The sequence below is a fragment of the Cyprinus carpio genome, chromosome B1, assembly GCF_018340385.1.
Source record: "Cyprinus carpio isolate SPL01 chromosome B1, ASM1834038v1, whole genome shotgun sequence".
Taxonomy (NCBI): Eukaryota; Metazoa; Chordata; class Actinopteri; order Cypriniformes; family Cyprinidae; genus Cyprinus; species Cyprinus carpio.
The window spans coordinates 34,809,709-34,835,293 of record NC_056597.1 but is presented as its reverse complement, the minus strand read 5'-3'; positions in this window follow the sequence as shown (position 1 = coordinate 34,835,293).

Sequence of the window (25,585 nt, the reverse complement as noted above, 5' to 3'; positions counted from 1 at the left end):
TTGGTAGGAAAAAAGTTTGCACACAATAGCCTTAATCCCCTTTGAAACTGTCCTGTAATTTTATTTTTTTATTTATTTATTTATTTATTTATTTATTTTATTTATTTTAGTTTTATTTTATTTTTATAGGCTACATTATGAAAATAACATTTCAACTTTATCCACGGAGCGAGTCTTGAACAATTTCTTAGTCATTTGAATATTGATTTTAAGTAGGGAGGCAAAAAAAGAAATCGATTTAAATCGTAAAACGGATTTTTTTGTGTGAAAAAATTGGGGATTTTTTTTAGGCCATGAAGGCCTATCGCCCAGCTCTAATGCAACAGTTTTTGCATCTTTTATTTTATTTTATTTATTTATGTATTTATTTCTTTATTTATTTTTTTGAGTTAAGGCACTTCCTCTGAAATTAAGTTATAATAACTAATAAACTTTATTGCGCTATACAGTAGTCAACATTTGAAAGTGGATCAAACCTTTCTTTAAAGTTGTCCTAAAAACCTGTTCTGCAAGTTTGATACACTCATAAGGCACTGTCCATATGAAAGAGCAAGAAATTCACACCTTTATCTCGACCCCCACAAGCTATACAGAACTACCCCCCAGCCCCCTCCAGCTTGAACTGAATTCGGTCTGTTTTTGGGCTATGAGGAGCGGTGTGTTGTTACTGGGCTGAAACATGCCTGTACTCACAGCAGCCTTACTCTTTTTATTCATTATTTTCTAGCAGCCCATATTATTATTTTCACTAGACCAAAATAATAACAAATTATCAATTGATAATTAATCATTATTTTTGTGAAAATCATTGCTATTTGTGAACGTAGGCGTTTGAGGAAGGCTTTAAGACCAAGAGGAATCCTCCGTCAGCTGCTCCCGCTTCACAGCGAGCGTCTCGCGCTCACTGACCCAGCTTCACCATCCGGTTTTTGATTTTATTAAATCAATTTGAGCGAATACAACTTACTGATCATGAGCCCAACATTTAGCAGGGCAGGAAAACATTCAGTCTACCTGAAGGAAGACGTATTTCATTGAGCTAATGCTGTTAAATAGAGATTAAAAAATAAAAATACTCTAAATAAAATAAAAACCCTAGTGTAGGCTATTCCTAAACTTGGATCTCATTATATTGAAGTAAAAAATCCAAACACCAGAAGCAACTTACAACTCTCAGTGTTCTTTCATTGAAAAGTATGCATTTTATTTATTCACAGGCTATATGGTTGAAATAATATTTTAGTTGAAAACTTTAAGTGCCATTGTTTAAAAAAATGCATCATAGAAACGTTTAATAGACCTTCAGTTGTCATAATTTAAAAATCCCATGCCATTTGTAATTTCACTGTATTTTCACGTCCTAAATTACTACCCCAATTCTATAATGGTAAAATTTATTCAGGCCGATGGAGATTTTATGACATTATTTTTATTTTTAGAATAATTGTATCCTACATAAATGGGTGAATCAAAACAAGTATAACTTTTTAACTGCAGGCAGATATAGGCCTATATTATTGTACATTACAAATATTTGGATCGTCCCTAATTCTGTCCCTTATTTTATTAAAGAATAAATACTTATTTTCTTCAAGAATAAACATTATAAATAAATAATAAAAGAAAGAACCTCTATTAGCCCTTATTTGTAGGTTGTAGGAGATATGCGAGCGATTAATAGATTTAAAAAAAGAAAAAAGTGGGTGCTTGGTTTCAGAAAACGAATACAGCTCGTAAAAAAATGCTATGATGAAAAAATCATGCTAACTTATTAATTCAGAAATAATTTAAGCAATTAAAACCTTTTTTATACTAGATTCAACTTGAATTTTAATACTATTTAACTGACTTTAAAATCTCAAGGAGTTTATAAGTTGAAATGGTAAAATGTCACAGTGCATGTTAAATAGTCTAATGAACTTGTGTCTTATATTGTATCTGAAGACCTTGATTGCATGTTAGCATAAAAACTAACAATATATTTTGATTTTTTTTTTTCCTTTTATTTTCTCTCTATAATTAGTTTTTTTAAATGAACAATTCCTGTATAAAATGTGACAACAACCTTTATATCAAACATTTTGAAATCGTCCACAGCTGAACAACGCGAGAGGCAGATTGAGCGCGCGGAGTGAATGTGATGCACAAAGTCATTTTTAGATGCAATGGAAAAATAAAGCTGGATAAAAACATACACGGAAACACACTAAAATATAAATTAAGTTTGTGAGAGTTGCATTTTATTACATTCAGAAATAATAATGGCAGGGCTAATAATGCTATAGGCTAATGTACCAACAGGATATTTTTAGTTCCCTTCACTTTACAACAAATCCTTTAAATTCAACAAATTTATCAGGAACAGAACAAGAATTACAAATATATTATTGTAATGGATAAATATAATTGCATTATATAATAAATATAGGCTTATAAACAAAAAAAATAAATAAATAAATAATAATAATTAAAAATAATTTAATGCGATACATAAGGTAAGTTTGGGCTTATCTCTCTCATTCCGGACAAATCCAAACATGTTGCCCATTTGAAGCTAAACTCTTATTCATTAGGTAAAACAGGCTTTGGATTTCACACGTGTTTTCAGTATTGACGGAAAAAAAAAAATCATGATGAGCAAAAATGTGCCAAAGTGTCCCCGCTGCTCGCGCCGCATGGCTCGTGAACGACTGCTGTTTCCAATGAATATGTGTGCGTGAGGCACCAGCGCGATCAAAGTCACAATTCACAATTTTTGGTCACACAGTAAAGGCATAATTCAAAAATGCAAAGTGTTAGCAATTTGAAAAGTCAAGAATAATAACAGAGTGAATAAGAATTATTTGTAAATGCTGGACCGTTCTCATTTCGCTCTGCAAATGGAACCTGAAGATTATTATAATTTTTTTTTTTTTTTTTTTTTTTACCAAATTTTTTTTTAAATGAACACATTTAGCTTTTAATCCGTATATATATATATATATATATATATATATATATATATATATATATATGTATGTATGTATGTAATGACTGTTTAATAACAATAGCATGCATAAGAGCCCTTGTGTAAAGGTCTTTCTTTAATTTTTTTGATGAGTAGACTGTAGCCTAAGGACTATCCTATTTTTAAAATGGCTTTTAAGGATGTTATAATGTATATTTACAATGTTATTGTTTGTTTAACGTCTTCCTTTCATTTTACAATTACATTCAGTTCGCAATCGGTCCCTTTGCGCCACCTGGCTTTTTTTATGACATTATTTTTATTTTTAGAATAATTGTATCCTACATAAATGGGTGAATCAAAACAAATATAACTTTTTAACTGCAGGCAGATATAGGCCTATATTATTGTACATTACAAATATTTGGATCGTCCCTTATTCTGTCCCTTATTTTATTAAAGAATAAATACTTATTTTCTTCAAGAATAAAACATTATAAATAAATAAAAAAAAGAAAAGAACCTCTATTAGCCCTTATTTGTAGGTTGTAGGAGATATGCGAGCGATTAATAGATTTAAAAAAAGAAAAAAAGTGGGTGTGTTTGGTTTCAGAAAACGAGAATACAGCTTGTAAAAAAATGCTATGATGAAAAAGTCTTTCTTTAAATTTTTGATGAGTAGACTGTAGCCTAAGACTATCCTATTTTTTAAATGGCTTTTAAGGATGTTATAATGTATATTATAATGTTATTGTTTGTTTAAACGTCTTCCTTTCATTTTACACTTACATTCAGTTCGCAATCCGTCCCTTTGCGCCACCTGGCGGTAGTATAGCAAATGATTTTAACACGCGACTGACTTGCAGTTAACGCCATTTTGGTTGTCTACCTACTGTATCTGTCATGCAGTTGATAAATGACACCGCAGTAGGCTTATGTGTCTGCTGTGTGCCATTTATATTTTTATAAAACTTTAATTGCAAATTACTACATTGCAAAGTAAAGACATTTCCCTCCCCTTTATTTCAGGAAAATATGCTGCTCCTCATTCTTTTAAAGTGAAGAAATCAAGAAACTTTTATTTCTACCGGTCAGTGATGATTCTGAAAGACCATACCTGTAATCTGTTGCTATAGTAGCGTTTCAGTGCAGGTGTCTCACAGCCACTGCGGTCAAAATATTGAGATAAACTTTATAAAGTATCATCTATTTATATTAAATTAATATATTAAATTTGTATCTCTATCCAATTAGTTGAATAAACTTAAGGCAAAACTACTATAAAATCAAAACATCATTTTATTAAATACATGGATTCTGGTCTCATTTGATTTCACTCAAAGGCTAGCCAAACTTACAGTTAAAAGATGGCAGTACAAGTGACTATGGAGGGTAACACTACTTTAAATAAAGCAAAAAATACACACAACAAATGAATAAATACAATAAACCCCAAAAGAAGTTACAAATTTCCTACACAGCACACTACATGCACACATACACACCAAAACTCTTTCCACACCACACTGGTGTATAAATCAAAATAAGTATCTTTCCCCCTATAGTTACTATATTAAAAGCTGTAGAAAATGACCTAGCTTTAGTTCACACAAAATAAACCATAAAGAAAACTACAATTGATTAGTTTCTGGGGCCACCCAAAAAAAAATAAATAAAATCACCAAAAACCATAAACTAACAAAAAATAAATAAAAAAGGTAGGGAAAAACAGTGGTCAGTTGCCCCGAATAAATCGAAATCTATAAAGAAAAGAAAAACAATAGTAAATAAAGCAAAAATACACACATCAACCCAGACAAAAACACACATTCTCAGTAAAGCAGTTATTATATCTAGACATAACATAAGTTCCAACTAGAAACCACTGTCCATATATTTATTACAAATCAGTCAATGTTAAAATATACTAGCTATTCCAGCATTACATCCACCCTTGCCATGTTTTCAACTTGCCATGTTTTAAAAGATAACCCGACAAGTAACTTAACTCAAACCTTTTGTGTAAACAGATATCCTTAAAAACCTGACAAGTTATGTTTACTCAAACCGTTTGAGGAAACCGATTGCCTTAAACCATTTAAGTTTTAAAAAACTAACACACTGTAAAACCCGACAAGTAACGTAACTCAAACCTTTTGTGTAAACAAATTATCCTTAAAAACATGACAAGTTGGGTTTACTCAAACCGTTTGAGGAAACCGATTGCCTTAAACCATTTAAGTTTTAAAACTTAACAGTAATGAATACTCTGAACTTAATTCAGTTGAGTTCACTGAAAGAAGATATACATTGCAATTAAGTAATTAAGTGATTAACTGAGTGCTAATTGAGCATTAGTGATGAACAGCTGCTTTGTTAACAAACAGAATTACTGAAGAAAAGAGAGAAAGGAACTACAACTGACTTCAGAACACAACCTCACTAAAACCTGACAAGTTATGTTAACTCAAACCGTTTGAGGAAACCGATTGCCTTAAACCATTTAAGTTTAAAACTAATAGTTGTGAGTACTCTGAACTTAATTCAGTTGAGTTCACTGAAAGAAGATATACGTTGCAATTAAATAATTAAGTGATTAATTGAGTGATAATTGTGAATTAGTGATGAACAGCTGCTGTTAACAAACAGAATTACTGAAGAAAAGAGAAACACAAGAACTACAACTGACTTCAGACACAGCCTTAGATAAAATAAACTGAAATAAAATACATTAAATCTCTCAAGATCTGATTTTAAACCACCCCCACAAACAGCATCACCAGCTCCACTTATTATTAACCAGACTGACTTTATTTCTGTCAGACGTCTACAGAAGATCTGATTGAGAATTAACTAAGGTTTAGATGTTGATTTCTGTTTTCATTTGAAGTAACCATGTTAGAGATCAGTGTTTGCTTTAGTTGGGCTCTTGACCCTTGACTTCTGTCTTAGTTTTTTCTTTGGCTGTTGTAACCATTTGTTGTAACTCAAAAGCCCAGAAAAAATATCATCAGGTATTATACACACACACTCACACTCTTAGAAGCTGCTTTTATACAAAGCAACTTACAGTGCATTCAGGTTAGAATTTTTTTTTATCTAACCTGTACCTGGATGTTGGTGTTATACTGTATATTGGTGATGATAATCATTGATTATTGGACTGTTTGGAGTCCAATCTCTGATGAAATAGGTGTTGGGTAATTAGTTGGATTGATTACAGTAAAAGTGATTAAGAGCCAATGGTTCCGTGATAATCAGTTAATATAAAGGACTTTCCAAACAGTTTGGTTTTTCTGTGGTGTCATTTAGTCACACACAGACATCAATAATCAGCATATGAACCTCAACAATGGTGACCATAAAAAAATAAAAAAAAAAACAATGCAATAGCAGAGCATGCTGGGAGCCATGGATGGGTTTTGTACTACAATAGTACCCAGCATGCATTGCAGCATGTTTTTTTTTTTTTGTAACCATTGTTGAGGTTCATATTCTGATTATTGATGTCTGTGTGTGACTAATTGACACCATAGAAGACCAAACTGTTTGGAAAGTTCTTTATATTAACTGGTTATGAAAGCACTACTGACTTTTTGAATGGCTTTCATTGTAATCAACTGAACTAACTATAGAACACCTATTTAATAAGATTCTGAACAGCTCTATAATTGATGATTATCATCACCAATGTGCTGTATAAACAACCAGTACCTGATCATATTTTCTCTGGGTTTTTTTGAGTTATAACAAACATGTTTCAAAAAACACATGGTTACAACAACCAGAAAAAAAATAATCTAAGACAAAAATCAAGGATCAAGAGCCCGTACCTGGCAAACACTGATCTCTAACATGGTTACTTTAAATGAAACAATAAATCAACATCTAAAACCTTAGTTAATTCTCAATCAGATCTTCTGTAGATGTCTGACAGAAATAAAGTCAGTCTGGTTATTAATAAGTGGAGCTGGTGATGCTGTTTATTAACAGCAGCTGTTCATCACTAAAGCTCAATCAGCACTTAATTAATCACTTGATTACATAATTGCAAAGTTTTAAAACTTACATGGTTTAAGTAAAGGCAATCTGTTTACTCAAACGGTTTGAGTTACTGTGACTTGTCAGGTTTTACAGTGTAATATATATATATATATATATATATATATATATATATCTATATATTATATATATATATATATATATACACACCTTAGTTGCTTTTTGGCTGATTTCAGAAGCCACAGGAAGTGCAACAATCATTAATATCCATTGCTCATCCCGCTCAACAAAGCCAACGTGAGGGCCTTTAAGGCAACTTCTGTGCAGTGTGCTGCAATGGTAACACTGTGTCCACCACTCATCCAGTCAAACCTTATCAGCATCAAGGCATTTAGACAACACGTCTAAAACAAACCAACCACATAAAAAGACAATGGATTGATTACACACCCCTGGCCCATTTAAATCAACATCATCGTCACTCAAAACCACTTGCTCTTAAACCAAACACGTCAAAAATGATCACAAAACATCATAAATGAGCATTAAAACACTCCTCATGACCAGAAAAGCTATTAAATAAACCTACCAGAGCTTGTTCTTCCAGCGACCGACCATGCCAAACAATTCAAACACTGCAGCCATTCCAACCAACAGGAAGTGACATATTTAAAGGAAACTTACACCCTATACTGATACCCTCAGCAGCGCCCTCTACTGACCTGGCTACACTATTTACAGACAAGCAGATTATGGGAGGAAAATGCTTAACGCGTAATTAAAGGCGTCTTGTTTGTATTCTGACTCATATCTGCTTGTCTGTGAATAGAATGCTTTATTAATAATTTGTTTTACTGAGTTTGGTCTTTTTAAAACACAGTTTTAATGCATAAAGCCACGTACCTTCACGTTAAGCGCTTTAGAATGTCCCAATGATTAATTTGTGAATTCAACTGATCCAGAAGATTAAAGCAGCTAACATCTCGTGATACAATAAAACAGACATAGTGAGTCAAGTTAACAATAAACAACTATGCATTATAATGAAGGCTTTGTAAAACTGCAAAGCATTTTTAGCTTTTTAAAGAGTAACTAAAAACCCTAAACCAACTTTTTTTAGTTAATGATCTGTAAGAATGGGGCTTTATTAGTGCTGTTCATTGATTCGAGTAACTTTTTTGACATTTGAGTATAAAGTGTTTTAATTCTACAATATATGGTGTAAAAACGTTTGAGTGCTGCCCTCTTCAGGTAGAACGTGTGGCTACTGCAGTTGATTTTTTCCTATTGGATGTTTGGGGTGGTACGTGACGTAAGCGGAGGCAGGTGATGTAACCAGTTTCCAGCTCACCACGCCCTTTGCACGAGCTACCACGCCTTGGCAGTATAAAAACCATCCTGTTCCGTCAAAATCACTGTAGCGGCTGCTTCACTAGCATCGTCGGATGCCAATCGCGATGCGGGAGTTAAGAGCCAGCGGCTCGAATTGATATTGATTGTGTCGTGTGCTTGTGTAGAATGGTAAGTTGACGTTCTAAATTTGAGGTGAATGTGGGGAAGAAAAGTCCTTTACTTCAAATGAACGCTCTGTTGCAAAGCTACTTGCGTCACTACAGTTACTCTCCATTTTAGCGACTCTGACAGCAGCTGTCAATTAATCCATTACTGCGGGTCTCAGGTTCACACCCCATGCACTCTGCCCCGCCCTCGGTTTGTCCCCTCTATCTCCGCTGTGCTCTGCCCACTTTTAAGCATTTTTCAAACATCGCCAGTGGGTGGAGTCAGGCTCTGACCAGGGGTTTAGTTACCCTTTAAGCAACATACTCTGTCATACCAACACACCAACTACGCACACATTTCCTATCATGTATGTCTATGAAAGATGATCGAACCAATCAGAGTAGGTAAGGGGCGGGGTGACATATGCAGCCCCGCCCCAGATGCAGCCCCACCTCAATCTGCAGGCTGCAGCCAGGTGTACTTGCTGTTTCCTGGACACGTCCTGGCTAGGATTTCTATATTTACTAAAATATCTAGGTTTTGGCTTTTGTTTTTCTGTTTTCAGGTAATGATGAATGCAGGTAATGATCGAAAAGTAGTTTGACCAATAACAGGCATTGTACATAATCCACCAATCGTAGCACCTGAGAAGTTGGGATCTACAGAGAAAGGATCAAAGCGATGCAGATACGCATACATATTGTGTGTTGTGTTTGACTTGATGCACCACTGTGCAGACCGATTTTTTGCATCATGACATCAAAGTACTGTGAGATTGATCAAAGCATAAGGAGCCTTCTGCTCTCTATAGCTCTCACTTTACTTTGATGTCACAAGGATCGGTCTGCGCGCAGTGTTGCTTCAAGTTGGAAGCAAGTATGAAAACAGGAAAACAAAGCCAAATGCTGGATATTATGGGTAATATAGAAATCTTGGCCAGGACATGTCAGAGGAAAAAAAAGAGCATGTATGTTCACCCTGTTATAATGTTTCCTAAATGAGAATCAGCCTTTAAAAGACATACTTTTACAAAAGAGAGGAAGCCATTGTCAATGTCGACAGTCCAGTCCAGTCTAGTCCGTTTTTGTCCACAAACCAGTTCAGAGGATGAGTTTCCTTTACAAGATATATAAATAAATAAATACATACATACATACATACATATGCTTTGAACTTGACTTCTGTTTATTTCCTCTTTGTGCCAAGCACCCAAGGGGGAAAATGCATATCAAAAGAGTTAGAATTTTCCAAAACACAGTACAGATTTCAGAAACAAATGTCTACGAATAATCTTAGAATCACAAACAGTTTTCCCTAAAACATAATAGAACAATTGTGCAGATCTAGAGTAATTGGATTGCTCTTTAAGTATGGTAAATGGTGTAAAAATCCTGACCTGGTCAGAACATTAATATAATTGCTCTACTAAAACTACACACAAATCACATAATCACTCATCAGCACATGTTGCAGTGTGTTTGATTTACAGAGACTGACAAGGATCATTATGAGCAGAAAACAAAGTCTTACCTCATATAAGCTGATATACAGTGACATATCACCAACACAACTGACTGCTTAAGTCACTATTGCGTGTTAAGATATTTACAGAGATGTTATCTTTCCATCATCCAAATATGGAAATATGAGCCCAAGTCCACTATTTCCTTCTCAAATTCAAATTCAAACACAAATGAAATACATTAAAAACTCCAAGGAACATAACCAGTTCTTTGTCAGTGCATTTTCATGACTTATCTAATCTAATCTAATTTATTTTTATTTTATTAAAAATAAATACATTTATTTATTTGTTTGTAGTTTATTTATTTAAGATGGGCATAAGATGGGCATTTCAAGTTTCACTAATGTCTGAAACCTTCAACCTGTAATTTTTATTTTTTTTTATTTCCGTGGCAGAAAAAAAGTATAATTATATAAAACAAAAGAGAATGTGCACTTTGATCAGATTTGCTGACTATTTTTGTAAGGAACCATCCGCTGGTCCAACAGCGAAATCCAGTGGCCTGAGTGAAGGTATTCTGCTTGTAGGTCTTTTACATGTGCTTCTGCAAAATTCACTTAATTTTATCAGGATGTATTTTTGGTTTTAGTCTAGCTCCATGTTTAATCTGACTCCAATTTTAAGTGATCTTTAAATTTAGCTTGTATTTTTAATTAAAAACTGATCACAATATGGGTCATTCCACAAAATCTGTGCATTTAAACATCCCCAAGAAATAATCAAACATAGAATGAATATAACAAAATACATTTGCAATTTAAAAACATAAACAATACTATGTATTTCATGAATTAAAGTCAATTAAATATTAATTTGAAATAATTAAAATTTATGCTTTTTTTCAGCATTTATGCTGATAACGGTAAGGTTTTTGGCCTGTCCCCAACTATGATTTTCTTTATTCAGCAGGACTTTTAATTTGCATAATGAAGGCAAATGATATAAAAATCACATTTGTATACCCAGATATCAATATATAGTTGGCCCAGATCCGGCCCACATCTGGCACATGAGGAATGGTGATCTGGCCTACATGTAGCGTGGAATGATAGCACTTGGGCGGGACCACTCCTGTTTGCCAGATCTGGGCCACAAGCAGGCCATAGCAATGCCACATGTCAGCCAAGAGCAAAGAAATAAATCACGCTGGATCTTATCCGAGCCACAAAATCTGTGTATATTATTTAGTCCTCTTAGTTTGTCTAAGTTTGTTAACAAGCAAAATCACTGAAGGAAAGAAGAGGACAGAAAAAAAGTAACAAACAGAAACACAACAACTGACTGCAGCCACAGCCTTAGATGAATTCAGCTGAAGATAAAAGACATTAAATCTCTGAAGATCTAAATCACTGAAGGAAAGAAGAGGACACAAACAGCATCATCAGCTTCACTGACTTCCAGACTGACTTTATGTTAGAGGTCTACAGAAGTTCTTTTTTTGTTTTGAAAGGGGTTTAAATCTAATGTTTATTTCATTTGATATGTTAGAGGTCTAGATTAATGTTAGTTGTAATAATAACTCTATTACAACTAATTCATTTTTATTGGTTGCTGTGATGGTGTATTTATTACGCACATTTGCAGTAATACAGACAAAATGACTTCAGCTGCTAATAGTCAACTACTGACCATTCGCTAATTTCATTTGAGTATAATGATTGTGTTGTGCCAATAATAGATATGCTGTATAAAACTACAGCATAAAATCAACAGTACTGCAGAATCACTTAAAGATTATACAAAAAAAAAAAAAAAAAAATGCTATCACACAGTCATCATAAATCAACACATGAACCTCAACAATGGTGGCAATATAAAGTGTAATTTTGCTATGCATGCTGGTAACACAGTACAAACCTTAGTGCATGACTTCAAGGATTGTTCATAGATTGTGTAGATTATGCAGTTGAATTGTCCTTATATATTTCTTTAATTCTAAAACTTTGGTTTGTGATTTTTGCTGTTTTTGTTGTTGGGTCTTTTAGTAGCTTTTTGTGATGTCCAGAATTGATCCGATTAGTTGAATATTTTGCCACCATTGTTGAGATTCATATGCTGATTGCTGATATCTGTGTGTGTCAGTGCTGTTGAATTTTCTGTATACTTTTAAACTGATGTTTTAACTCAAAATTGCTGTAACACAGGATTTGTAATGTGAAAAGCATTTAACTTTAGTTTCAGGATTCCAAAAATTACAGGGATTCATGCTGTTAATAATTATTTTTGAAAATATTTATGAAAAAATGTCTTCAGATGATAATGTTTTTAAAAAATTGTTATGGAAGCAAGAGAATCATGCTGTTACAAAATAATTATGAAACCATCAACAAGAAACACCAATCACCATTATGGTGACAAAAGATGAAACAAACATTAGATTTATAACCCTGTTAATTCTCAGTAAGAACTTCTGTAGATCTCTAAAAGAAAGTCGGTCTGGTTAGTAATATGTGAAGCTGGTGATTCTGTTTGTGGGGTTGTTTAATCCTCCTCTGCTGAGATCTTCAGAGATTTAATGTCTTTTATCTTCAGTTGATTCCATTAATTTCATCAATTGTTGTGTTTCTGTTGATCTCTTTTTTTCTGTCCTCTTCTTTCCTTCAGTGATTTTGCTTGTAAACAATTTAAGACAAGCTGAGAGGACTCTATAAATAACATATGAAGATTTTGTGGCTCAGATAAGATCCAGTGTGGTTTATTTCTTTGCTCTGGGCTGACATGTGGCATTGCTATGGCCTGCATGTGGCCCAGATCTGACAAACAGGAGCGTGCCATCATTCCCACGCTACATGTGGGCCAGACCATCATTCAATGCCAGATGTGGGCCAGATCTGGGCCGACAATATGTTGCTATCTGGGTATTTTTCTAAATACAGTCTAATTGATGAGCAATGTTTTTGGCATAAGTATAATTTTTTATTGAGATAGAAATCATTTTATTGGTGTCCGCTTATTTCATATAACCCTCCCCCAAAAAAAAAGCCTTCAGCAAATCTGATCACAGTGCACATTCCCCTTTTGTTTTTTTTAATTTAATTAACCCTCTGGGGCCCGACTAACACAAATATGCGTTTTTGAGGCATTTTCCCCTGATAACACCAAAAAAGAACTTAAATTGCACTTTCAGTTTTGATCGTACAGATAAGAGCAATACATCAATCGAATCTGTAAAGGATCTACTTTTATTTGTATCCACACATATTAACAACAAAACTTTGTGCATTTATAAAATAAAGAAAACAAATAAGGGAGCGCTGTCTGCAGCCTCAGTCTGCGGTGATCTTCATTTAGAAACGCGTCATTAAAATGAACTGTAACTCAGTGAATACTCAATGAAGAGACATGAGAGATATATCTATAGAAAGCTTGACGTGTACTTTAAAACTAACCAAGTGCTACCAAAAATAAATATTCTGTGATAAAGTAATCCACAGAGGTGGGACTTTCAAGTCACATGCAAGTCTTCAAGTCATATACCAAGTCCTAAAATAGTTTAAAGTTAATGAGATAATTAAGTGACTAATTAAATGATGATTGTGCATTAGTGATGAACACCTGCTGTTTCTGAGAATTACAGAGGATCAGATGTTGATGTTTTATTGGTTAAAAATCATGCCACCATTGTAAGGGAAAACAGGTCAATTAAGCTCAAAGGGAATCATTTAAGATTTAAAGGGAATTTGAACAGAATCACTGTTTCACGGCTGATCACTGAAACGGCCAGTGATTCATTGAACGAGCCGTTTAATTGTCAAATCTGCGCTGGATATTAATATCCAAAGTATAGTGAAAACACTATTAATTAGCACAGTAACAAGATCGGCAGTTTAAGACACTAACTTGGAAGCACAAAACACAAGATACTTCTCTTTTCAATATGAATAAGGCTTTATTAGATTAATCTAAGACATATAAACTAATCTAACACATAAGCACACGCACTCACACATTCACACAAGTTGCAGGAAGATAGAAAGTTAGGGGAGAATGAGTTTAAGATAATGAAAATGTGAAATCCCAAGTTTACAGCAATATGTGAAATTGCATAGACATGAACAACCATCAGTCACTTAATTAACCCTCGCATTGAGTTCATCAATTAGGTTAAAATTATATTAGATAACACCAGTACAGATCAGAGTCTGGAGGTATGTTACTTGTGATGCCTGTGTAACGGGGTTCCCTTTTTTTGTGCTGAAAAGGGGGTTTCCCGAGGTTGCTGATTGGCTGGAAGTTCAGTAGTGTTGAAGTGACGTCTTGGGAATCCCGTGGTTGGGCGTTGGCTGACGATGCGGAGTTGTGGGCTGGCTGAAGTTTCAGACGGGCACGCGAGGTCAAACTCGGAGACACGGCGTTGCAAAACTTAACTCAGAACACGAAACTCTCAAACGGAAAAGAAAAGAAAACTAGCGTAAAAGAATAGAAGTAAAGTTTGAGGAGACTAGGTGTGTGTCTCTTCTCATCGTGGCTAAGCAGCAGCAGGCGTGCAGGCCGAAGCACGCTGGAACGGCGCTCGAAGAACGCTAAAAGTGATGACAAAGCATGACTAAAAGCTAACGCTAAAAAGCAAAGGCTAAAAGCAGGCTAAAAGCCGGCATGACTGATAGCGCAAAGCTAAAAGCTAAAAGCTAAAAAGCAAAAGCAAAAAAGCAGGCTAAAAGCAAAATTTGATGGTGTCCTGATTTTGGCCACACCTCAAATGTTGTCTTGACCAATTAGATATTGTCTTTTCTCGGTGTGTTTGCGATGTTTGTCCCACCCCATTCATAAATCATATGTTTTCTTATCAAGCACGTGGTCCGAATTTTTCCCGCTCCTTGCAGGGTATAATTTGGACATGATTCCTATAACAAGAATATGATACATTTGACAAACAACTGATGGTCAGAAACGTTTCAAGCAAGAAGATTCGAACACACACATACTAAACATGAATATGATCCCTTAAGCTATTCAAGAGTTATTTAAAAAGACATACACAATAAGTGATTTGAAACATTAAAGTCAAATGTGTGGGTTACATGTATGATATGGAGTTAAGCAATGGACTGATATCCATTTAGAAGTCTTTTTTGAGTTCATTTTGGTGCATATATGCATTGGAAGGCATTCTCTGTGCCATTCTGTGGAGTAAGGATATGTGTCCTGTGAAGACCAGAGGGGTTAACAGGTCTCCTTAGGAATTTCAGTCTGGTTTCCTTCGAGGTGGGGGAAGTCAATCCAAAGAGCTTGTGATCATGATAACTATCATGGGTTTACATGTGATGGACACGCTGTGCATCTCTTTGACCATCAATCTGAATTACTTGCCCCAAATTTGACAATCTCTTCTCCGAATTGAAATTGTCAATAATTGTTCTAATGGTGTTAATGTTGAAAGCTGTTCTCTGAAAGAGTTGGTTGGTTATCAGACTGTGGTGCTAGGAGTTGATTTACAACATCCGGCCTTTCTGTGGAATTCAGCTCATGTTTTCAACCAGGCTCCCGATCTAATCTTTAATTTGTCTAGTTCAGGCCTGATACGCTACACCATCATGGAGATCAGTGTTTGCTTTACTTGAGCTCTTGACCCTTTCATTAACTCAAAATAATTTGCTTTTAAGCAATTACAATGCTGTTTTATAGCAAGCATTTATGCATTGCTGAATCAAAGCTTGAAGAAGCAGGTAAGCTTACACTTTCTGCCTATCATGCATGATGAATTAACATCATGAAATGGTCTCTCTTTTGTTTATTGACTGACACTCAGCTATCACTGAACTTAAAAAAAAAAAAAAAAAAAACTCCTAATAAAAATGCCACCACAATGCTTCAATATTGAAAAAAGAGGCTTCGTTTAGATCAGGGTTTTAGACATGGACACTTACTATATGATCCTCAACAGTGGTGACAATAATTTTTCATACTGCAGTGCATGATGGGAGTTTTTACTATGGTGTTACCCAGCATGCATTGCAGCATGAAACATTTTGTTAATTGCCACCATTGTTGAGATTAATATGCTGGTTCTTGATGTCTGTGTGTGTCTAACTAGACCTGGATTGTTGAGATTCATATGCTGTTTATTTCATTCACAGTAACTATTAGAGCAGCATTTTTTTTTTTTCACAGGGTTAATCTTGCAAAACCTAGACATATAGAAAGTTATTTTGATTGTTATCAGACCAACTTTTGATTATTATTGCAGCATAAAAAACAGCTGTTCAGTAGATGCTGAAGATCATTCAATAAACCAAAAAACAAATCACTATGTATGAAGATTTGATTCAGCAACGCACACATATTTGCTGTGAAACAACATTTCAACAGCTTAAAAGGTAACTCACTGAGTTAGTAAATGGGTCAAGAGACTACCTAAAGCAAAACCTTGACCACAAATATGGTGGCATCGTGTTTTTTTTTTTTTTTTTTTTTCTTTCAGTTGATTTAATTCCAAGGCTGTGGCTAATGTCAGATGTAGTTCTTGTGTTTCTCTTTTCTTCAATGATGTTTGATTGTTAACAGCAGGTGTTCATCACTAATGCACTAATCATTTGATTAGTCACTTAATTATCTCATTAACTGTAACTCTTTGAGGACTTGGAATATGACTTGAACACTTGCTTGTGACTTGAAAGTCCCACCTCTGAAAAATGTAAATCAATATATTTGTATGTGAGTGAGTAATCAAGATGATTTTCACATCATTTTGAAGCAAAAACTCCCAGGCTTCAAAATCTGTTCTCAAAAGTCTTGTGAACAAATGTTCTCTTGGTGCCTTATTTCAGTGACTTAAAAATTTTAGTTTTTTCACTAACCACGCATAAACGTTACTTTCTTAAAAAAACACAATCATGTACATACATGCTGCTCACATATTATTGTAGCCCAGTTTGTGCTGATTACAGTATTAGACTTGAAAACTGAAAAAAAACACAAATATCAGGGCATGTCAAAACTTCTCCAGGCGCCAAAACAACCTCAGGCCCCAGAGGGTTAATTAATTAAAAAATAATATAATAATAATTAATGACATGAGTCAGGTTCAAAGGCGGACAATCCAGGGGTCAGAAAGTAAAAGTATTGCCATATGTTTATTCCACCCATGAACTTAGCTGCTGATTTCACCAGAGGAGGAACCAGTCATTCCTTTCAAGTCACAAACAAGTCTCAAGTCAAATCCCAAGTCCTCAAAGTGTTAAAGTTAATGAGATAATTAAGTGACTAATTAAGTGATGATTGAGCATTAGTAATGAACACCTGCTGTTTTTGTAAATTACAGAGGATCAGATGTTAATGTTTTATTGGTTAAAATGATACCACCATCATGGAGATCAGTGTTTGATGTAGTTGTGCTCTTGACCCTTGACTTGTTGCGCTAGATTTCTCTTTGTAGCTCTGTATGTGGTGTTGTAGAGAAGAGAGATCAGTGATATACAATAAACATATTGTCTCTGTTGCGCTGTATGATATTCAAAGTAAGTGTTTTTTTTTTTTTTTGTCTTCACAAGTTTAGATTTAGACTATAGCATGCAAAACAGTACTGCTTTAATATTTACAGAGAATGAATGTTAAATCTGTGTAACACATACAGAAATTTGAACTCCAGTGGTTTTTAGACACACACAGACATCAAGAACCAGCATATGAATCTCAACAATGGTGATAATCAACAAAATGTTTTATGCTGCAATGGATGCTTGGTAACACCATAGTAAAAAACTCCCATCATGCACTGCAGTATGAAAAGTTATTGTCATCACTGTTGAGGATCATGTGATAAGTGTTCATGTCTAAAAGCCTGAGCTGATACAGTTCTTTCCACCCAACATTTAATCACTGCAGGATATTTGTTTAATAGGACTTATTTTTCGCAACCCTGTGACAGCTGAATGTCAATCTATAAACCAAAGCGAAACACCTTCATGATGTGCATTCAAAGTATTTAAAAGCAGAAAGTGTAAGCTAAGCTATAATCTCAAACTTTTAATTCAGCAATGCACAAATGTTTATTACAATTGCAAACTTCATGTCACAGGGTAAGCCTGCGACTATGCATGGACTACACACACATACACATGCACGTTACATGCATACACCGGCGTCATGTATTACAGTCTGTTTGCCGACCATAGATTCATGTAGGCATGGACCTGTGTAACATTCGATGTCACTGTGTGTTGTAAACTTGCTGTATGATGTCCTGTATGTAGTTTTACCTGAGTTATGAGAACTAGTAACCATAACACAAGTGCATATGATGATGGCATAATAGAATTGTCTTTTCTCATATACAGAAATAAATCACCACTACAAGTATTTGATTCACATAATTTATTGAATACAGTATAAGAGAGATGCAGATTATGCTTACCACAGTTCATTTGTCCATTTCATTTCCAAGAGTCATTTGCCAAACCTGTTCAGTTAGACATCCGGTCTATTTATAGGTCTTTTGTGTCCGCCATTTTGTTCCTGTGAGTGATGTCACCGGAGAGTCCATTCTCATAGCTGTAAGGGAGGGAGGTTTCTCAAGTTATTTGTTTCCTTTGAATATGTATGTTATGTATACTTGTATATGATTTTCTTACATGTACGTTTATTTGTATTCTATTATTTTTTGTTATGGTTTTTGTTATTTTCATTTTTATTATGTATTCTTATGATGTATGTGAAACGTGTTACCTTTCATATGGTATGTTCCAGAGTAGGAGGAGTCGGGCCTATACAATGGCTCCAGAACGTTAGTAGGATAGTTCAGAGATAGGAGGCGAGGAGAGGTCTGGGCTGACCCTGGACAATCTGAATCTGAATGTGATGGGAGACTCTGAGAGACCGTGAGAGAGTCTCTGGGGAAGTGCTGCTTATGTAGGGCAGTTGCACATACAGGTCAGGTTATGTTTTTATTGGTATAGATTGCTTTGACCTTATGTTTGGTGCAGTTTATATTCTGTTGCATCTAAGTTTTTTTTTTGTTTTTGTTTTCTTCCCCACCAATACTGAGTGACTGTCACCGTGCACCGTAATAAAAACACTGTTAACCATGACCAACTGTTTTCCTCTGTCAATAAACGCTATCATTAAATCATATTTACCATAGTAAAATAATTTTCTTTGTTTCTTTATTTTTGTATACTTAAAAATGATTTATGGTTTGGTAAACGGTATCATTGAATAATTTTTGCAAACACTGATCTTCATGATGGTGGCATCATTTTAACCAATAAAACACCAACATTTTTTATCACTAATGCACAATTAGCATTTAATCAGTCACTTAATTATCAAATTAACTTTAACTCTTTGAGGACTTGGGATTTGACTTGAGACTTGTTTGTGACTTGTTATCGTATGTTTATAGTCCAGGGGTCAGAAAGTAAAAGTCCTGCCACATGTTTATTCCACCCATGAACTCAGCAGCTGATTTCACCCAGAGGAGGAATCAAGTCATTCCTTCCAAGTCACAAACAAGTCTCAAGTTAAATCCCAAGTCCTCAAAGAGTTAAAGTTAATGAGATAATTAACTGACTAATTAAATGAAGATTGTGCATTAGTGATGAACACCTACTGTTAACAATCAACATCACTGAAGAAAAGAGAAACACAAGAACTACAACTGACTTTAAGCACAGCCTTGGATGTAATCAATTGGAAGAAGAAAAAAAAAACTTTGCCACCATAATTGTGGTCAGTATTTGCTTCAATTGGGCTCTTGAGCCTTTTAGCAGTTTAGGTAAATCTGCTTCTAAGCAAATGCATTACTGTTTTTACAGAAAACATTTGTGCAATACTGAAACAAATCTTGAACTAGCTGGTATCCGATGCTTTTGATCTTAATTTGAATTTCTTTTATTATTTTTCAAAAAAAGAGTGATATTTCATTGTACATTGCCACTATAATACCTGCTTAGGCATATAGCCATGAACATTTATCATGTGATCCTCAACAGTGGTGAAAATAATTATTCATACTGCAGTGCATTATGGGAGTTTTTCATGTATTGCAACAAGAAGAATTTTGATGATTGTCACCATTGTAGAGATTAATATGCTTGTTCTTGATATCCGTTTGTGTCTAAAAACCTCTGGAGTTCATGTGTTCATGTGTTGCACAGATTTAAAAATTCATTCTCTGTAAATATCAAAGCAGTACTTTTTTTTGTGTGCTGTAATTTCTCTGGGATGACTATTCAAAATCTAAACTTATGAAACAAACGAACATTATTTTGAACATAATCACACTAGCTCATTGTGACAATGTGTTTATTGTAGATCACTGATCACTCTTTTCTACAACACCCCATACAAAGCTACAGAGTGAGACCTAGCGCAACAAGTCAAGGGTCAAGAGCACAACTAAGTCAAACACTGATCTCAATGATGGTGGCATCATTTTAACCAATAAATCATTAACATCTGATCTTCTGTAATTTACAATAACAGCAGGTGTTCATCACTAATTCACAATCTTCATTTAATTAGTCAGTTAATTATCTCTTTAATTTTAACTCTTTGAGGACTTGGGATTTAACTTGAGACTTGTTTGTGACTTGGAAGGAATGACTTGATTCCTCCTCTGGTGAAATCAGCTGCTGAGTTCATGGGTGGAATAAACATATGTATATAAAATATAATATATAAAACAAAAACATTTATTTTGGATGTGTTTAATAGCAATGTATTGTTGGACAAAAGTGATAATTTTAATATTTTTGTGTTAAAACTGAAGCGGAGTTAAAGTTAATGAGATAATTAAGTGATTAACTGAGTGATGATTGACCATTATTGACGAGACCTGATGTTAACAAGCAGAATCAACAAAGACAAAAATCCCATTTTTTTATGTCACCATTATAGTGGTCAGTGTTTGCTTTAGTTGGGCTCTTGACTCTTACGTTTTTGAAGTTAGATTTGGTTTGGCTGTTATAAACTCAGTTGTAATAGAGAGAAGAGCAAAAAATAAAAACATCATCATGTGATATTAATTCTGTTTTTACATAATAAATATTTGACCTGAATCACTGAACTTATTTAAAGCCTAAAACATTAGGTCTAAACATTAAAAAAAACAAACTACTAAAAGTAGCATTGAAAACAAAAATAGAGTAGTAAGAATAAAGGAAATTACTAAGACAATTCAGTTAATAATTTATTCATGCTGCAGTGCGCCATGGATGAATTTGGATAGGTGGCACCCAGAATGCACTGCAACATGCTTTTTTTGATTGTCATCGTCGTTGAGGTTCACAGGTTGATTCTTGATGTTTGCATGTCTAAATGAAAGACTCTTTTGAAAGATTTTTGAACAAACAACTTTTAAGAAATTCAACAGATTGTATTTAACATGTTGGTAATCCTATGCTGAAGAATCATTCAGCTGCAATAATCAACAATGTAAATTTAACTCAGTGATTCAGGAAAACCAATATTTTTTGTTTTCCCGTCTGTTTTATCATTCCATTACAACATCCAAGCAAAACCTGACTTTAAAATTTTAAGGGTCAAGAGCCCAACTAAAGCAAACATTGGCCACTATAATGGTGATATTAAAATAGTGATTTTCATCTTTGTTGATTCTGCTCGTTAACATCAGGCTCATCAATAATGGTCAATCATCACTCAATTAATCACTTAATTATCTCATTAACTTTAACTCTGATTCAGTGTTAATTTAACACTCCTGTTTTAACACTTTCACACTCTTGAGTGTGGTCTCACATGTACTCCCAGCAGAGTTAATTTCACTCTGGATTTTTTGCTGTGCAGGACTTTACTTTCTGACCCCTGGATTTTCCGCCTTTGCACTTGGCTGAAAAGCCTAAAGCTTCATGAGGCTTCATCTTGCCATCACTGTTAAAAATCGCTGTAAAAAAAAAACGGCTAAATTTTGACAGTAACATACTGTTTTTCATTAAAACAGTGCATTCTGGGTAATATTCATCTTTTTCGATAAGGTACACTGTAAAAAATGTGCCGTTAAATAACAGTAATTTACTGGCAGCAGGGGTGCCAGTAAAGTATTGTTAATTTACAGCTCTCAACCATTAATTTACCACTCTTATTTTTTTTACAGTATTTTTACCATAAATTTCTACCATGAACTCCACTCCCACTGCTTCAAACAGTTCAAGATTAAAAACTATCATTCCTACAAAGTTAGTACTATGAATTTATTTCATTTGAGTCCAGTGAGAAGGAATATTTCTTAATATAAAACTGCAAATACTTAATGTGTAATAAAGTAACTAAAAGCATGACTTTTACTCAAATCACTGTAGTTCATTGTCAGCTATAGCACACATGTATATGCTGAAGTACTTAACACAAAGATCATCACTGTATCAACAACTCCACATTTACTGTCTTTATATAAAGCAGCAGAAGATCAGCATTTGTGGCTCATCATTGAGTGAAGCACAGGCTCTACTCTCCAGCACAATGGTGAACCACAAAACTACATTAAACTAACAGATCTCTCTTGTGCAATCACACATTAATACGATTGAGTTCAGTATTTACTCTCATCATCAGTGTATGGCTTAACTTTTTTTCTATGGATGTTCACAAATAGTTTAGTCAAATTAACTTTTTTTCATTTGGTAAATCTGACTTTTACGTTTTACAGTATATTGTCATTTTTCCTTGACTTTAACGGCAACAAACTGTAGAAAAAACACTTTTTTTGCTGGTAACCATTAATTTACGGCAACAAACTGTAGAAAAAACAGTTATTTACTGGCAGCACGGGTGCCAGTAAATAACTGTTTTTCTACAGTTTGTTTCCTGTAAATTAATTACAGTTTATTGCTGTTAAATTATGTTTCATGCTGTTTTTCCTTCATCTTAAATCTTTAACCCTTTAAACCCCACAAAAAAATCCTCAGTTTTAAATGAACACGTATAATGTGTGTGTTAGAGTAAAACTGAATCAGTGATGTTAATGAGATAATTCTGTGAATAATTGAGCATTAGTGATGAACACCTGCTATTAACAAACAGAATCACTGAAGGAAAGAGAAACACAAGAACTACAACTGACTTCAGCCTCAGCCTTAGATGAAATCAACTGAAATAAAATAATTAATAAAATATCTCAAGATCTGATTAAACAACTCCTAAAACAGCTTCACCAGCTTCACATTACTAACCGGACTGACTTTATTTCTGTCAGATGTCTAAAGAAGTCACTTATTGAGAGTTAAAGAGGTTTATGTGTCTTTTTTTTTTCACTACCCTGATGGAGATCAGTGTTTACTTTAGTTGGGCTCTAAAAAATCAACAGAAAAAAAAGAATGTGGTGTTGATGTTTATAGATTGATAAGAAACAAACATTCTCTTATTTCTGATCCAATCCCCGTGTCCCTTCTCTTATTGAATATTGATACTACAGCAAAAGAAGAACACTGCTGAGCCATAAGTTATGAAAGACTATTAAGAAAATATCACTCATTTAAAAAACCTTTGTTGCAATTTAGACAGACACATCAAGAATCAGTGTATGAATCACAACAATGGTGACAATCCACAAAATAAATTCTGAACATCACAAAACATGCTACTAAAACTTAAGACAAAAGCAAAAATATAAACACATGAGAATTCAAGAAAATAAGTGGACAATTTAGGAACATAATTTACAGAAACAGCCATAACCACTTGACCATCCAAATAAATAAAGCTATAAACAGATATATCACTAAGATATAAATACAGCGATCAAACAGAACTTAAAGTTCAAAATTCAAGGGTCAACACTTAGTCCGTCTAGTAGATTATGACAATTAGAAACAACCAACATCACCTAACCAACCATAACAATTGCATCCTTGCATCTTAAAGACAGTTATTTCACAGAAATAAAGTCATTCTGGTTAGTAATGAGTGAAGCTGGTAAAGCTGTTTGTTGATTGTTTAAATCTTCAGTTGATTGAATCTAAGGCTGTGGCTGAAGTCAGTTGTAGTTCTTATGTGTGTCTCATTTCTCTCTTCTTCGGTGATTCTGCTTGTTAACAGCAGCTGTTCATCAGTGTCTTAATTCATTCATTAGTTTTCATTCTCTCTGTCTGGTGGACTATATTAGTAAACTTATGTAGGGAATAGTGAATGAGGGTGTAGGGTGTGATTTGAAACACAGCCTCTGAGTGTCGACTTTGAACGTTGTTAAATTTACGATATATAGCAGCAGGCTACCTTCTCGAAAAAGATTAATATTACCCAGAATGCACTGTTTTAATGAAAAACAGTATGTTACTGTCAAAATTTGGCCGTTTTTTACAGCGATTTTTAACAGTGTTGTTTATATTTGGAGGTTTTTTTTACCCAGAATGCAGTCCTCGAGGGCCGGAGCCCTGCAGAGTTTAGCTACAACCCTGATCAAACACACCTGAACACACTAATCAGTGTCTCGTATTACTAGAAGTTGTTGTAATTTTATTTTTTTTTTGTATAATATACTATTGCATATCCCAGGTCCTCAAAGAGTTAAAGTTAATGAGATAATTAAATGACTAATTAAATGATGATTGTGCATTAGTTATGAACATCTGCTGTTACTGGGAATTACAGAGGATCAGATGTTGATAATTTTTTTTTTTTTTTTTTTTGGTTAAAATGATGCCACCATCATGGAGATCAGTGTTTGCTTTAGTTATGCTTTTGACCTTTTTTTTTTCTTTATGTGTGAGCACTCTGGCTGTAGTGATCTTGTAAAGTAAAGAAAAGCTATTAACTGTTCTTATATGATCAGCTAGGCATCATGAGCTGTCCTGAATGCAATCAAAATAACTTTGTTGTTTGTTTGGGTTTATTTAATCAACTCTGTGAAACTACAGTATCCAAACAAAGTGCTACTCAGATAGTTACAGTGAATGAATTTAAAATTTATATATTGTATATTATTATTTGAAGTCCAGTATGTCCAGTAATTCATGCTGGGTTGCACCATAGTAAAATCACCCACCATGCACTGCAGTGTGAAAAATTATTGCCACCACTGTTGAGGATCTTATGATAAGTGTTTATTCCTAAAAACGTGAGCTAGTAGTTTCTCTCTCTCTCTCTCTCTTTTTTAAAATATCAAACCATTACAGTGGCATTTTCAGTTCAATAATAGCTGAGCATCAGTCAATAATCCAAAGAGAGAGACCACTTTATGATGTTCATTCATTATGAGCTATAATCAGAAAGAGTAACATCAGCTACATCAAGATACAAGCATTTGTTGTGAAACAACATTGCAATTATTTAGAATCATATTACCACCTTTGCTAGAAGGTTTTATTAGGGTTGGAGCTAAACTCTGCAGGGACACCGGCCTTCCAGGACCGAGTTTGCCCATGCCTGGTCTAGACCCTGAATATAAGATGACCTTGTTTTTTCCAGACATATATTAAAAAAAAAAACACTTTTGGGGTCAATACTGTATTAAATAGTTTAATTAAGGTTAAAAAATAACCCAAAGCCAACAAGAAAATAAATCAAGTTACCATTAAGTCACCATTATTGTGGTCAGTGTTTACATATTTGGGCCCTTGACTTTACTATCCATTTTTAGCTGCTATAACTTTATTGTAGAAGCCTGACAAATTGCCACCAATCAATATTCATCCATGCCCTTTTTTTTTTTTTTTTTT